Source organism: Equus asinus, unplaced genomic scaffold, assembly GCF_041296235.1.
Source record: "Equus asinus isolate D_3611 breed Donkey unplaced genomic scaffold, EquAss-T2T_v2 contig_800, whole genome shotgun sequence".
In the NCBI taxonomy this organism is placed as follows: domain Eukaryota; kingdom Metazoa; phylum Chordata; class Mammalia; order Perissodactyla; family Equidae; genus Equus; species Equus asinus.
This window is the reverse complement of record NW_027225517.1, coordinates 118,796-135,006: the sequence shown is the minus strand read 5'-3', so window position 1 is coordinate 135,006 and position 16,211 is coordinate 118,796. Positions and strand designations below refer to the sequence as shown.

Here is a 16,211-nt window from a genome sequence, read left to right as displayed (position 1 = left end):
GAAAGAGTAAATCAATATTAATGACCAAGAAAATTTTGAAAAAAGATTAATAATTAAAAAGACTTGGAGATTCAGACTTTAAAAAATAATATAAACATTAACAATTCCTTATTCTTGTAAAAATAGACATGTCAAAAGAAGAAATAGAATTTAACAAGTAAATTTTAACATTGGTAAGAATTTAACATACGATATAGGTAGTATTTTAAACTGATAGAAAAAGGATAATCTCTGCCCGAAGTGATCGCTTAAACCTGGCTCACTATCAGTAAAAAGCATTAGAGGGATTAATAGATATGCATTTATATAATCTTAGGATGGGAAAGAAATTTCTAAACTATAACATGAAGCCAGAAACTATGAGAAAAAATATGATATAACAATTTAAACTTGGCTATGGGTGAAAAACCTACTTATATAAATACAATTGATAAACTGTAAATTTGGGATAATAGAATCATCTATAATATAATGAGACAATATCTATAAAGTTTAACACATTGTAGATATCAAGCAGTTAATTTTGCACATTCCACTTTGGTGGCCTGGGGTTTGCTGGTTTGGTTCCCAGGTGCAGACATGGGACCACTCATCAAGCCATGCTGAGGCAGCTGCCCCACATATAAAGTACAGGAAGATGGGGACGGATGTTAGCTCAGGGCCAGTCTTTCTCAGCAAAAAAGAGGTGGATTGGCAGCAGATGTTAGCTCAGGGCTAATCTTCCTCAAAAAAAATAAAATAAAAATTTTAGAAAAGGCAGTGGACTGTATAAAGTTGGGAAACACAGACAAGCATATTTTATCTTAGTTAATCCTGAAATTCAGCAAGCTATTATTTTGATTCAGTGCTCAATTATTAATATCTACAATGTGTTAGCCTTTATACATATTGTCTCATTATATTATAGATGATTCTATTATTTACAGGTGAAAACCAGAAATTAACAGCGTTTGAGATCATACACTTAGGAAATTGAGAACCAGTACTCAACATCCATGCCTGACAGTTTAGTTTAGAAATTATTCTTTTCACTGTATACCATAGAATTTGGGTAAGGTGAAAGAAAACCTGAAGAAGAGATATAAGTGCAGGGTGTGGAAGTGAGAAAGAGGGGAGAGTTGAAGAATGAATGAGATTGAGGACCATAACCCATGCTTCATGTACTTCCTCTTCCTACTAGAGGAATCACACAGCAATTGAGATAGCATAGAATTCACTGTTTTCTATAAATCTTGCTCTCTGACCTTGACCCAGATCCTCCAGGAAGACAAGCTTCTTGCCAAAGGTTGAAATTGCTTATTTCTTTTCCAAAGGAATTTTACAACTGGACCCTATTACACTCCAAGATGTGTGATTTTGGCCATGAAATTGGCTGTCCACTCAGAGCCAAAGAGATGCGCATATCTGGAGTCCTCTTAAATATGTTATTAGGACAGAGGTGAAAGGAGAAAAGACAATTACAGGGAGAAAACTCTCCATGCACTTGCTCTCTTGAGACATAGAGTTCTTTTCCTGATAATTTCATGTCCCACTTTCTCATGTCCCTTCTGATTCAATTCCCCACTTCCCCATGGTCCTATTATGATCTCATGATTATAGCTTTTCTTTTAATACAGTTGGAGTCACTGAAGTTGGAAAGCACCTAGAGATCATCTAGTCCAATACCGTGAATTTCCTGGTGAGGATCTGAAGCCAGTGGAGCTAAGAGATTTCCCCAAGATGACACATCTGGTTGATGATACAGCCTGATAACAATAAATTAGATATGTAGACACTTACTTGTTTACAGAGTACTTTCATTTTACGTACACTTTCTCAAATAGCTGACCTAAATCAATCATCACAGCAGCAATGTGAGGCAGATAGGGCTGATTTCCTATGCACAAGTGAGGAAAACAAGTCAATAAGGAATACAGTAGAACTTATTTATTACAAAATCATAACTTATCATGGTTACAACCATGGGCATTGATATCAGCCAATCTGGTTTGAATGCCAGTTTTCCACTAGCTGATTGTGTGAACTTCAGCAAATTAAGCTCTTCAAGCCTCAGAATTTTCACCTATAAAATAAGGCTGATAGTAGTAGCTCCTTGATAGAGTAGTTTGTCATACAGAGAATCAAATTAGTTAAATGCTTATAAAGCACTGAGACTGTGTAGCACACAGTATGCCTTCTATTAATAGGTTTAATTTTGTGTTCTAAATTGGAGTTCTTTTCCACATATTATGCTGCATTACTGGGAAGAAGGCATCAAGATTGAGGTGTAGGTGGACTCTAAACTCCCCCCCTCCCATGGACACAACAAATTTACAACTACTCTTGGAACAATTACCTCTTGGAGATCACTGAAAAGTGAATAAAAAGAAGACTGGCAACAAGGGACAGTGCTGGCAGAGCTAGAAGAGGTAGAAATTCCTTACTGGAGAGAAAAAAAGCCACCTTCAAGCTATGACACTTCTCAGCTGGGAGGGAATGATCCTAAGGTACGAAGCCATTTCTGGAGGATTGGGCTGTCTGAGTAGGGGAAGATTACTGCCATAAGCAACTTTTAGATTCAACACAAATGAGATAGGTGTCATAATTTTTGGCTTTGCTGGCTATTAACTACAATAAGGAATACCCCCCAAAAGCTATCAGACATAAGGGGAACAAAAGCCTACTCTTAAAGAGCCCATGTGAAAATTTACCCATTTGGGAAAGCAACCTAAAATCACCAGAAAGAAAAGTGTACAGTCCTTTGGTGAAAAGAGAATCACTTGATAGGCTCTGGGTGGATCTCGCTGAGAAGTGAGACATCCACAGGGACTGAGACATTGGCAGTGGGCATTATTATGATCTAGTACAGGCAAGCTGACACAGAAGCTGCCAAATGCCATTGGAATTCTTCCTCTGGCCTGCCAGCACAGGGGTCTGTGCCCCCCCCCCAGAGCACTGATTTAATCCAGTTCAGCCAGGACAGACAGCGTGCCCTTGGGACTGGCACCATCTAACAGCAAACCCTTGGACAACTTGTGGTTCCACAGATGTGGGGTGCTTGGAACCTCTGCTGCCAGGTGAGTGGGTCTATCTCTGTGGGGCAGGGCATGCATGAGGAGCAGGTCTGCATTGGCAGAGTGTGTGGAGCCTCTGCAGTGATGCAACTGTGTCCACTTAAGTGGGTGGGGGCATGCGCACATGGCAAGACTGTGTTGATGATGTATGTGGCCCTGTGGGTGGTGGGTTTTGTCAGCTGCAGCAGACTTGTGCTTATCAAACAACCACATAGGGGATCGGCCCCATCTTCCAAAGCCTGAATAAATTGGATGCTCCCATGCCTGGGGCTGGCCCAACTCAGCTGCAATCCTGAGAGAGCTGGCAATAGCCTTGCAAGTCATAGGCCCATAGCTGTTGTCAGTCCCTCAGTCTAGCAACCAGCCACACAAGGGGAACTACTCACTTAACAGAAAAAGTGCAATAGGGACATGATATGAGACCTTTCAATCAACTGTTCTGGGGCTCCCCACACTTGATAAACTGACTAAGGTGACCATAGCAGCAACATGAAACTGAACCTTACAACCAGCCAGCCAGGGGGACAGCCTAGCCTCCCCAGGCACCTGCAGCAAGAGCAACCCTGCCACAACAGAACACATGTAGCCCCCACAGGGGACACTCCTGAAACATTTGGAACTAGTCACAAGAGGGAAAAAGACTGATGGACCTCAAGGCATCTCTTAAATAAAGCCGCCTGTCTAAGATTGGGAGATGTAGGTGACCTACCTAATACACAGATATAAGCACAGAGAAAGAAGCAAAATGAGGAGACAAAGGAATATGTTCCAAATAAGGGAAAAGGACAAAACCCAGAAAAAGAGCTAAATGAAACAGACATAAACAATCTACCTGACAAAGAGTACAAACTAATAGTCATAAGGGTGCTCACTGATCTTGGGAGAAGAAGGGATGAACTCAGTGAGAACTTCAACAAAGAATTGGAAAATATAAAAAATAATCAATCAGATGTGAAGAATACAATACTGGAAATGAAAAATTCATTAGAGGGACTCAATAGCAGAGTAGGTGATACATAAGAATAGATCAATGAGCTGGGTGAAAGAGTAGAGAAAATCACTCGAGCTGAACATAAAAGAAAAAAAGAATTAAAAAGAACTAGGACAGTCTAAGGGACCTCTGGGACAACATCAAGCACACTAATATCCATATTATATTTGTCCCAGAAGGAGAAGAGAAAGAAAAAGTGGGAGAAAATCTATTTGAAAAAATTATAGCTGAAAACTTTCCTAACCTAAGGAAAGAAATAGACATCCAGGTACAGGAAGCACAGAGAACACCAAACAAGGTAAACTGAAAGAGGTCCACACCAAGGCACATTATAATTAAAATGTTAAGAATTAAAGATAAAGAGACAGTCCTAAAAGCTGCAAGAGAAAGACAACAAGTTACATACAAAGGAAACCACATAAGACTATTGGCTTACTTCTCAGCAGAAATTTTACAGGAGTCAAATCACTTGTAATGGCAAATATACAATAGAGATAGCAGATCAATGAAAAGGACATAAGACAAAAGTACTACAGTTATCTATTTCCATGATGAGGGTAACAGATACACATGCAAAAAGAAAAGAGATTAGGATGTCAAAAACATAAAATATGGGAAGAGAGGAAGAAAAGAGTAGCATTTTCAGCAAGAGGTCAAACTAAAGGGTTCATCAACTTAATATAGATTGCTATTTACATAGGTTACTGTATGTGAACCTCATCATAATCACAAACCAGAAACCTATAATAAATACACAAAAAAGAGAGAAAGGAACTGAAACATAATGCTCAAGAAAGACATTGAACCACAGGGGAAGATTCAAGAGAAGAAGAAAGGAACAGAGACAAACAATTAAAACATTCAGAAAAAAAGTTAGAAAATGGCAATAAGTACACTCTTATCAATAGATACATTAAATATTCATAAGCTAAATGTTCTAATAAAAAGGCATAAGGTGGCCAACTGAACAAAAAAAAGAAGATCTATATATATGCTACACACAAGAGACACACTTCAGACCTAAAGACACTCACAAGCTGAAAGTGAAAGGATGGAAAAAGAATCTCCATGCAATGACAATGAAAAGAAGGCTGTGGTAGAAATATTTGTATCAGAAAAAAATGGACTGTAAAACAAAACTCTTAACAAGAGGCAAAGAAGGGCACTGCATAATCACAAAAGGAACAATCCAATAAGATGATATAACACTTCTAATTATCTATTCACCCAACATCGAAACACCTAAATACATAAAGCCATTATTAACAGACATAAAAGGAGAAATAGGCAATAACATAATAATAGCAAGGGACTGTAACACTCCACTTAACACTCCACCAATGGGTATATCATCCAAACAGAAGATCAATAAGGAAACATTAGCCTTAAATGACATGTTAGACCAGATGGACTTAGTAGATATATATAGAACATTCCAAACAAAAGCTGCAGAATACACATTCTTCTCAAATGCACATGAAACATTCTCCTGGGTAGATCACATATTAAGCCACAAAACAAGTCTCAATAAATTTAAGAAGACCGAAATTACACAAAGCATCTTCTCTGGCCACAATTGTATGAAACTAGAAATCAACTACAGAATGCAAATCGGAAGAGCCACAAATATGTGGAGATTAAACAAAAGGTTACTGAACAATGATTAGGTCAATGAAGAAATCAAAGGAGAGATCAAAAAATACCTGGAGAGAAATGAAAATGAAAATAGGACATGCCAAAATTCATGGGATACAGCAAAAGTGGTTCTAACAGGGAAGTTTACAACAATACAGGCCTACCTCAACAAACAAGAAGAATCTCAAATAAACAATCTAACAGTATACTTAAAGGAACTGCAAAAAGAAGAATGAACCAAGCCCCAAATCAGCAGAAGAAAGGAAAGAATGAAAATCACAGCAGAAACAAATCAAATAGAGACAACAAAAACAATAGAAAAAACTGATGTAACCAAGAGCTGTTTCTTTGAAAAGATAAATAAAATGGACAAAACTTTAGAAAGACTCAACAAGATAAAAAAGACAGAAGGCTCAAATAAAAAAAATCAGAAGTAAAAGAGGAGAAATTGCAATGGACACCTCAGAAATACAAAAGATTATAAGAGAATACTATGAAAAGCTATATGCCAATAAATTGGATAATCTAGAAGAAATGGACAAATTCTCAGAATCATACAACCTTCCAAAATGTAATCAAGAAAAAATAGAAATTTGAATAGACTAATCACCAGTAAGGAGATCAAAACAGTAATCAAAAACCTCCCCAAAAACAAAAGACCAAGACTATATGGCTTCCCTAGTGAATTTGACCACTCAATGAAGATTTAATACCTAGTCTTCTCAAACTCTTCCAAAAAAGTCAAGAGGAATGAAAGCTTCCTAACTCATTCTGGAAGCCAATATTATCCTGATAACAAAACAAGACAAGGACAACACGGAAAAGCAAAATTACAGGCCAGTATCACTGATGAATATTGATGCAAAAATATTCAATAAAATGCCAGCAAATTGAATACAATTCATCAAAAAGACCAAGTGGGATTTATTCCAGGGATGCAGGGATGGTTCAACCTCCACAAATCAATCAATGTGATACACCATATAGACAAAAGGAAGAATAAAAACCATATGATTATCTCAATAGGTACAGAGAAAGGATTTGACAAGATACAGCATCTATTTATGATAAAAATTCTAAATAAAATGGGTATAGAAGGAAAGTATCTCAACATCATAAAGGCCATATATGAAAATCTCACAGCTAATATAATTCTCAATGCAGAAAAACTGAAAACTATTCCTCTAAGAACAGGAACCAGAGAAGGATGCCCACTTTTGCCACTTTCATTTAACATAGCAGTTGAAGTTCTAGCCAGTGCAATCAGGCAAGAAACAGAAATAAAATGGATGCAAATTGGAAAGAAAGAAGTGAAACTGTCACTATTTTCACATGACATTATTTTATATATAGAAAACCCTAAATAATTGCACAAAAAACTTTAGAAACAATAAATGAATACACTAAAGTTGCAGAATACAAAATCAACATACAAAAATCAGTTGGGTTTCTATACATTAACAACCAAGTAGCATAAAGAGAAATTAAGAATGCAATCCCATTTACAAGTGCAACAAAAAGAATAAAATACCTAGGAATAAACTTAACCAAAGAGGTGAAAGACTTGTAGACTGAAAACTATAAAATATTGTTGAAAGAAATAGGACACAAAGAAATGGAAAGATATTCCATGCTCTTGGATTGGAAGAATTAATGTAGTTAAAATGTCTATACTTCCTAAAGCAGTATACAGATCAATGCAATTCCTATCAAAGTTCCAAAGACATTTTAAACAGAAAAAGAACAAAGAATCCTGAAATTTATATGGAACAAAAAAGACTCCAAACAGCCAGAGGAATCCTGAGAAAAAGGAAAAAACCTGGAAGTATCACACTCTCTGTTTTCAAAATATGCTACAAAGCTATAGTAACCAAAACAGCATGGTACTGGCACAAAAACAGACACACACATCAATGCAACAGAATCGAGAACTCAGAAATAAACCCACACGTCTACGGGCTGGCCCCTATGAGCAGCTAATTTTTCACAAGGGGACCAAAAACATACAATGGAGAAAGGAAAGTCTCTTCAATAAGTGGTGTTTGGAAAACTGGACAGCCACATGCAAAAGAATGAAAATAGACCACTATCTTACACCATACACAAAAATTAACTCTAAATGGATTAAAGATTTGAATGTAAGATCTGGAACCATTAAACTTCTAGAATAAAAGATAGGCAATACACTCTTTGACATTGGTCTTAGCAGCATATTTTCAAGTACCATGTCTTACCAGGCAAGGGAAACAATAAACAGATGGGACTACATCAAACTAAAAAGCTTCTGCACAGCAGAAGAAATCATCAACAAGATGAAAAGACAACCTAATAATTGGGAGAATATGTTTGCAAGCCATATATCTGATAAGGGGTTAATATCCAAAATATATAAAGAACTCATGCATCTCAACAACAAAAAAATCCAACAACCCAATTAAAAAATGGGCAAAAAATCTGAACAGACATTTCTGCAAATAAGTTATACAGATAGCCAACAGGCACATGAAAAGATATTCAACATCACTAATTATCAGGGAAATACAAATCAAAACTACAACAAGGTATCACCTCATACCTGTCAGAATGGCTATATTTAACAAGACAGGAAATAGCAAGTGTTGGAGAGGATTTGGAGAAAAGGAAACTCTCAAACATTGCTGGTGAGAGTGCAAACTGGTGCAGCCACTATGGAAAAAAGTATGTAGATTCCTCAAAAAATCATGATCTCGTAATTACAGCTTTTCTTTTATAAAACTTGGAGTCATTTGAACAGCAATGGACCTAGAGATCATCTAGTCCAATAACATCAACTTCCAGGTGACTACCCAAAGCCAGTGAAGCTAAGAGATTTGCCCAATATGACACACCTGGGTGCTAATATGGCATGATAGCAATAAATTAGATATGTGGACCCTTCCCTGTTTACAAACCACTTCTATTTTAGATACATACATTTCCTCAACCACCTGACCTGAATCAATTATCACAGCAATCCTATGAGGTCAACATGGCATGATTCCATGTGCATAAGTGAGGAAATTGAAGCAATAAGAATCCAATAAAACTAATTTATGGCACAGCCACGTATCATTGTAGTTAATACCATGGGCATTGGTATTAGCCAGTATGGGTAGAATTCCAGGTTTCCAAATGCTGTTTGTGTGAACTTGAGCAAATTAAACTCTTTAAATCTCTTTGTTATCACCTTTAAAGTGGTGTCGACAGTAGTAGTTGTTTCACAGATAGATTTTCATACAGTGAATCGAATTATATAATGATTACAAAGCTCTTATAAGAGTGTGAAGTACAGAGAATGCCTTCTATTAACAGTAGATTTAATTTATGTGTTCTGAATTGGAGTTCTTTCCAACATATTATGCTGCATTACTAATCCTTTATTAAAAATATCTACTTAAGTTGATTCCTGAAAACTTTTTTTTTCTTGTTTTTTGTATTTTTTTTAAGATGGAAACATCTACCCTGCCATTACTAGGGATACAGCAATGCTTTAGGAAGGTCCCAATCACGGTTTGATCTACTTCAGGCAATTTTAATTTTAGAGAGAAAGGCATGGATGTGGCAATGAGTTAATTTGATTTAACACTTTCTATTTGGTTTGGAGTCATATGTTCCCCCTGATAAAAAACTGTATAGAATCTGCATACCACTGGCAAGCAATGGTAGTCATGTCTCTGGTCAGTAATAACCCATCTGTGTTCCACAAATCATGCTTTGTGAAACTCAAGATGGATTGTTGCTATGCTGGGAAGAATATAGCAGACGTCAATATGCCTAAAGGTTCTACCTGTAAAACGGGGACAATTTCTCATCTGCTAGCTTTTCATTGTAATTGAGCCAAATCACACCTATGCAATGTAACTATATGAAGTATAAAATGCTGTATAAACACTAATGTAATATGTAAGTAAATTAGTCCATAAACTCTTGCCTGAAAAATATCTCTTTTCAAATTTTCCTGAAATTCTCCTGGTTGTGCTCTGGCTTTCCATGGTACCCCCCGACATTAGCTGGCTCTGCTGCACCCTGGTAAAACTTAAGGCCTTGTAATCCCTGGGACTTTCAGATCTATGGGCTTCCGACGCTGCCTCCCAAGACACATCACACCAGCCTTAATTTCTGAGGTCTCTTGGAAGCTACCATGGAGCATGTCCCAGGCCACCTATGCCCAGAAATTGATGACTTTGATTTCTTTCCAGCCTCTGAGAATCTCCCCAAATCTTAACCTCAAAAGTGTGCCTTCTTTCTACCATTATGTTTTCCCATCTCTTTTTCACAATTCACTACACAAGGAGTCTCGAGGAGTAAGTTGGAGGAAATAACAATGTTATTTTTAAATATGCCACACCAGTCTTTCCCCTCTCCTTGCCTCTTGTCTCCTCCCCTCCCATCTCCTTTCCTCTACTTCCTTTCTCATTCTCATTATCTCTTTCTGTCTTTGTACTTTTGTTTCTATCTCTCTCTTTTTGTGTCTCTCCCTGTCACACACTCTTTCTCTTTCTCTCACTTTCTCTATTCATGAATAAGACGATAAAGTATACATTAGTAAATTATTTTCAATTTAACATATTTAATTTTGCACATCATTTTATTTTTATTCAAATATATATGAATGCTTAATATTTGAAAATAAATAAAAGACATTTTAAAAATCCTAGAGAAAAGAAGCACCTATGTGTCTTTTTATGTTCTTGGCATTTCTCTACACATACTATCTATCAAAACCTGTATTCACAAAACAGAGAGTTTTATCTAAGTGAGTCTAATCATGGAAAAAGGCTTTGTAAACTGAATTCAGTGTTTATGATGTTGCCTCAAACAGATCACATGGTCATAGTAGCTAAACATAATGGCACCAGGAATCAAGAAAACCAGATTTTAATTTCTGCTTTTTACATAGATATTCTTGTGACATACAAAAGGTCACTTAAATATTCTAAACCCTGTCTTCATTATAGGGGAAATAATACCTGCACAAATATTGTTCCTAGTGAAGTAAATTTTTTGTCCTCTTTGCCATCCTCTTGACAGCCGCTTTGATCTCCTTGCTACTCAGACTATAGATAAGAGGATTTGACATGGGGATAAGGGTAGGATAGAATACTCACAGTACCTTGTCCTGCTTTTCAGAGTGTCTAGGGCTAGGATGCAGGTACACAGAGAAGCCTGTGCCGTAGGAGACTGTTACACCTGCCAGATGGGAGGCAAAGGTATTGAAGGCCTTGGCAATAGATTTTATGGAGGATATTTTCAGGATGGAAGCTGCAATGGGTGGAAACCATGGATTAAGAGGATAAAGAGAAAAGAACCAAGGGCAGTAAAACAACTAGCAGAATATCAGTCTTTTGGATGATGAAAGGATTGGAGTGAGGCAAGGAAATAATTTGAGCTCTATCACAGAAGAAATGTGGAATTTTATTGAGTCCACAGTAGTAGATATGAAAGCTAGGGACTGTTTGAACTAAGCTACTAGGGAAAGCACTGCCATAGGCCCCAGGAACCATCTTCTGACAAAGGCCAGAATCTATGATAGCTGAGTACTGCAGAGGCCTACTGATAGCAACATATCTGTCATAGGTCATCATGGTTAAGGAGAAGGACTCAGTGAGACATATCCAGCACCCAGTAAAATACTGGGTGGCACAAACAATGAAGGAAATCATTTTTTCACCCTTTAAGACGTCTCAAAGCATCCTTGGTTTGGTGGAAGAAGAATAGCAGATATCTATAAATGACAGGAAACCGAGAATAAAGTACATAGATGTGCGCAGGTGGGAGTCCATCCTGATTAGGATGATGAGACCCAGGTTCCAGAGGAGGGTCACAAGGTAGATCCCCAAGAAGACTGGAAAGAGGGTAAGCTGCAGGCCTTTTTCATCTGAGAGTCCCAGGAGAACAAGCAGCCACAGAGGTGTGATTTCTCTTTCCTTCCGTCTTCCTACTTGGTGACATTTGCTAAGGAAATGGATTCATTCTCAAAAAACAAAAATCTATACTCTTCATTTCTTCGCAGTCATGCATCTGACTAAATATACATCTTAAGTCGTCAAAGTTGATTTAATCTGTGTCTTCTACCTAGAATCACCAACCTTAACTGAAAAATGTTCTTGCATAAATACTACCATTCTCTTTGGGGAAAAAAGAGAGTAAATGGACATCATTAGTACCTCGTCTCCTAAAGTCTTAATTTCATGTTTTCCCATTCCAATTTTACAAATATATGAGAATTTGAAATTGACTAAATTAGGAAAATGCTGTCATCTCTCTATAGAGTGAAACAGAATGATTCTGATACAGCACAGCTCTGAAATTAATTCGGTGCTTGAATAAGTCCATGCTGAACCTTATAGTTAAATGAGGATGGTGAAGCAAGTTCTTTTATAATCCCCTTGGGAACTAGTATTCAATTAATCTGTAACCAGGGAAGTTGGACAATTCTGTAACTTCCTTTCTACCTTCATAAAGTCAGGACAGATTTGAGAATAATGTAATGAGTTGGTGGTAAGAGTCACACACCAAGAAGTAGCTTGGAAATCCATGTGACTTAAATTGATGACTCTAGGAAGGCCCCTGAGAAGTTAGATAAGACCAGGTTGTAGGAGACAATATGCCCCCATCCATACAGGTACAGATTTTTCTTTCCTCAACTCAGAGATATTTATGAGTTAAACTGCTTGTGACAGTGATTCTTGATCTTATTTTGGCAAGTGATAATTTCAAAAATGATGGAAATTCTGGAACCCCTACCCAGCAAACTGCAATGACTTACCACCTTCGCATATGGTTTTACTGGATTCTCAATCAAACACAAGTCTATTCGTGGTTCCCAGGTTGAAGACTTCTCCTACAAAGTAGAGTGGCTTGATCTCATAAAGGAGTTAGGATGCTTAGGCAATGAATACGGACATTAGGAAAATGAGGCAAAATTTCTGAAAGTCTTTCTCTTTTTCTTCTTTGGAGCCAGTCCAGAGAAGGCAAGGACTAAGACTTCATGCCAAATGCTAAATAACCAAAAGAATATTTTTGCATCAGGCACTATGTGCCCTCTTTAAGACGCAACAGCTGTTGTCTCTCCAGATAATTATTAGAACATCTAGCAACACAGCACATTTTAATTCAGATGAATTCAATATAGAGATAAACCCATGGGAGGCTGTGAAAGGTCAAAAATAGATGTTAAATATTTCCTGGAAGTTGTGTACATGGGTGAAATTAGAAGTCTTCGAGGTTTCCCGGGAGAAAGGCTGTGACATTAACAGAATAAGCTATGTCTATGAACTATAAATATTTGTCAGCATTAGACATCTGGGAATATCTTCCTTCTCCACAATTATTTCCCAGCCTCCTAGTTCCAAAAATTAATGAAAGAGAAAATGCCCATAGAAGCATAAAGTTATTTCCTGAGGGGTAACATAGAAGGGTTTATTTCTCAAAATCACATCAATCATTGCTTCATGGTGCACTGTTTTGAGAAAAAAATTTGAAGGAAAGAAGAGATTATATAGAAAAGAAAATCAAGATGTTTTCCTTCAGCATGGAAGGAGAAATGATAGCAGAATATGTAATTACCAACCCATACATAGTTGTGGTTCTTTCCACAGGGATAATGAGTGGAGGGAGAATTTCATGAGAATACAGCAGAAAATTGCATTCTTCTTCATCATCACCATCACCATCTTAACCAACAGTCATAACAAAAAGGTTATTAGGGTAGCTACAATACATACTGTTCTTCTACTTCTACTCATGGACACATTCACAGCTTCCTCTAATGTCCATTCATTCAATATGGTAACCTTAAGCCTCACATGCTGTCTCCTAAACACAGATAATACTCAGAAAACTGCCTCTATATTTGTATTATATCCTTCAGGAAACTCAATTAGATGTGTGCCGAAACTTCTTCCTCTACTTTCCACATTACTGAAACATCTATTATTTATATTTCTCTGCTGTATTTTGTTTAATTTTTACAGATCTCTCTTCCAGTAAATTCATTCTATCATAAGTTGTGCAAATTGCCTGTTTAAGTGATCCATTCAACTTCAAAATTCAACCATAATATTTTGTTTTCTCTCTAGAGGTACCATTTTCTTCGTTGCCCAAATGGTCAGCTTTTTTTTTTTTTTAAAGATTGGCGCCTGAGGTAACATCTGTTGCCAATCTTATTTTTTTTATTTTTTTTCTTCTTCTTCTCCCCAAAGCCCCCCAGTACATAGCTGAATATTCCAGTTGTGAGTACCTCTGGTTGTGCCAGGTGGGATGCTGCCTCAGCATGGCCTGATGAGCAGTGCCATGTCTGCGTCCAGGATCCAAACCAGTGAAACCCCAGGCCACCGAAGCACAGCACATGAACTTAGCCACTTGGACATGAGGCCGGCCCCCAAATCGTCAGCTTTGATAGCTTCTTATTCTTTCATCATACTTTCCATAATATCTTTTATTTAAACGTTTGAAATGTACTTATTTAAATTATTTTCTAATAATAGAAATACATAGTTTTGCATGCCTCATTCTATAGTTGGATGTCATTGCTGACTCTACCTCAGGTGCCCTGCTTATTTGTATGTTTAGTGATTTTTATATCTTAGGTTCACTTTTCTTTGAAATTTATCTGTGGGAATCATTGATGCTTGGATTTAAAATGTATTCCTTTAGATATGATTTATGTTACTTCTGTCAAATACTTTGAAGTATTTTGACTTGTTATTTTGGGGGTAACAATCATTATAATATCTAGACAGCATATTTCCGTAAGTAGATAGATGAGATTAAAATGATCAAATAAAAGGAGTGGCACCAGCATTTTAGCAGAGAAAGACATTCCCTGTTTTTGTAACAACGAATTGTAACAGTGAATTGGGTATCCATCCACAAACAAAAGTACCTTTGTGAATTATGGTATCCAGCATCATACACCAAGGGACACAGGAGGAATCTTGCCAACCTATGCATACAGTAATAGGCAGACAGACCTCAGTATAGGCTACAGAGCCAGCAGGATCCAGAGAGATATTCCTAACCTATCTTGGCCACAGTCAAGTAAAGCCTGAAGAGTGCTGACTTTGGCAGACAACCATGAATGAGAGAGACTTTGTGGAAGCCTAGCTAACTGAATTTATATGTTCTTTTTGTACTCTGCAATTTTACAGGTGAAAACAGAATTTAACAGAGTTCAAAAACACATCTTTAAGAAATTGCAGAACTAGAACTCAACGTCTGCCCTTCATCCCACAGTAATTACTGACATTTTAGATTAGAGATTATTCTTTTCACTGAAGGTCAGAGAATTTGAGTGAGGATAAAGAGAATCTGAGGAAGAGCCCTAAGTGGAGGGAATGGAAGTGAGAAAGAGGGAAGAGTTAAAGAGTGGTAAATACTGAAGACCATAAACTTTGCTCCACTTAGGGCCTATTGGAAGAATCACATGGATATTGAGAAAGCACAGACCACTGTTTTCTATAAATCTTGCCCTATCCTTTGCTCAGACCCTTCAGGGATAAATACTTCTTGCCAAAGATTGAAATTTCTTAATTCTTTTTCAGAGGATTTTTCCAAGTCTTCCTTTTACACTCCAAGAAGGATGCTTTTGGCCATGAAGTTGTCTGTCCACTCACACCCAGACAGATACCCACAACTGAGGATCCTCTTAAATGTGTTGTTAAGGCAGAGGTGGAAGGATAAAGGACAATTAGAGGAAGAAAATTCTCCAGGTTCTGTAGTCATTGTTGTCATGGAGTATTTTCCCTGCTAATTTCACACCCGACTTTACCATGTCCTTTCTTATTCAATTTCCCACTTCCCCATGGTCCCATTATAATCTCATGATTATATCTTTTCCTTTTATAAACTTGGAGTCATTTGAGCTGGAAAGGAGCTAGAGATTATTTTTAAGACGAGGAACTTGAAGCCAGTGGGGCTAAAATAATTGTCAAAGATGACAAAGCTGACTGGTAATATAGCTTGATAACAACAAATTAGATATGTGGGCACTTCCCTGTTTACAAAGCACTTTCACTTTAGATAAATACATACATACATCTTCTTAAATCCCTGATCTGAATCAATCATCACATGCCTCCCTGTGAGGCAGCTATGGTCTGATTTCCTATGTGGCTAGGGCCGCAGGCTCTCATTGCCAGTGCTGGTGTGTGTGCTGGTGGTGTCCTCTGAAACCTCTATTCAGGGCATCCCACTTCTGCCTGGGATATTCACACCTTTGATGTTGCCCCCACTGCTGGAAATACTAGCAATAAAATAATTTCAAAAAATTATTTTCAATTTTCACATGTAAAATTTTAATGACTATTTTATTCTATCCTTGCTGAAATATAAATAAATGCATATCAATTAAAAATAAACTTTAAAAAATAGAATAAGTGAAGAAAGAATCATCTGTGTGGCTTCCAAGATTCTTGTCATTTCCCTACGTATAACATCCATCAGAACCTCTGTTCTCAAAACGTAGAGTTTTATCTACCTGAGTGTAATCAAAGACACAGGGTTTTTAAACT

At 37.2% G+C, this 16,211-nt stretch overlaps 1 pseudogene; it reads right to left on the bottom strand.

Annotated features, from left to right (window-relative positions):
- Positions 1–10,801: 10,801 nt before the first annotated feature.
- LOC139044300 (olfactory receptor 5A2-like) lies at positions 10,802–11,649 on the bottom strand (annotated as a pseudogene).
- Positions 11,650–16,211: the final 4,562 nt, after the last annotated feature.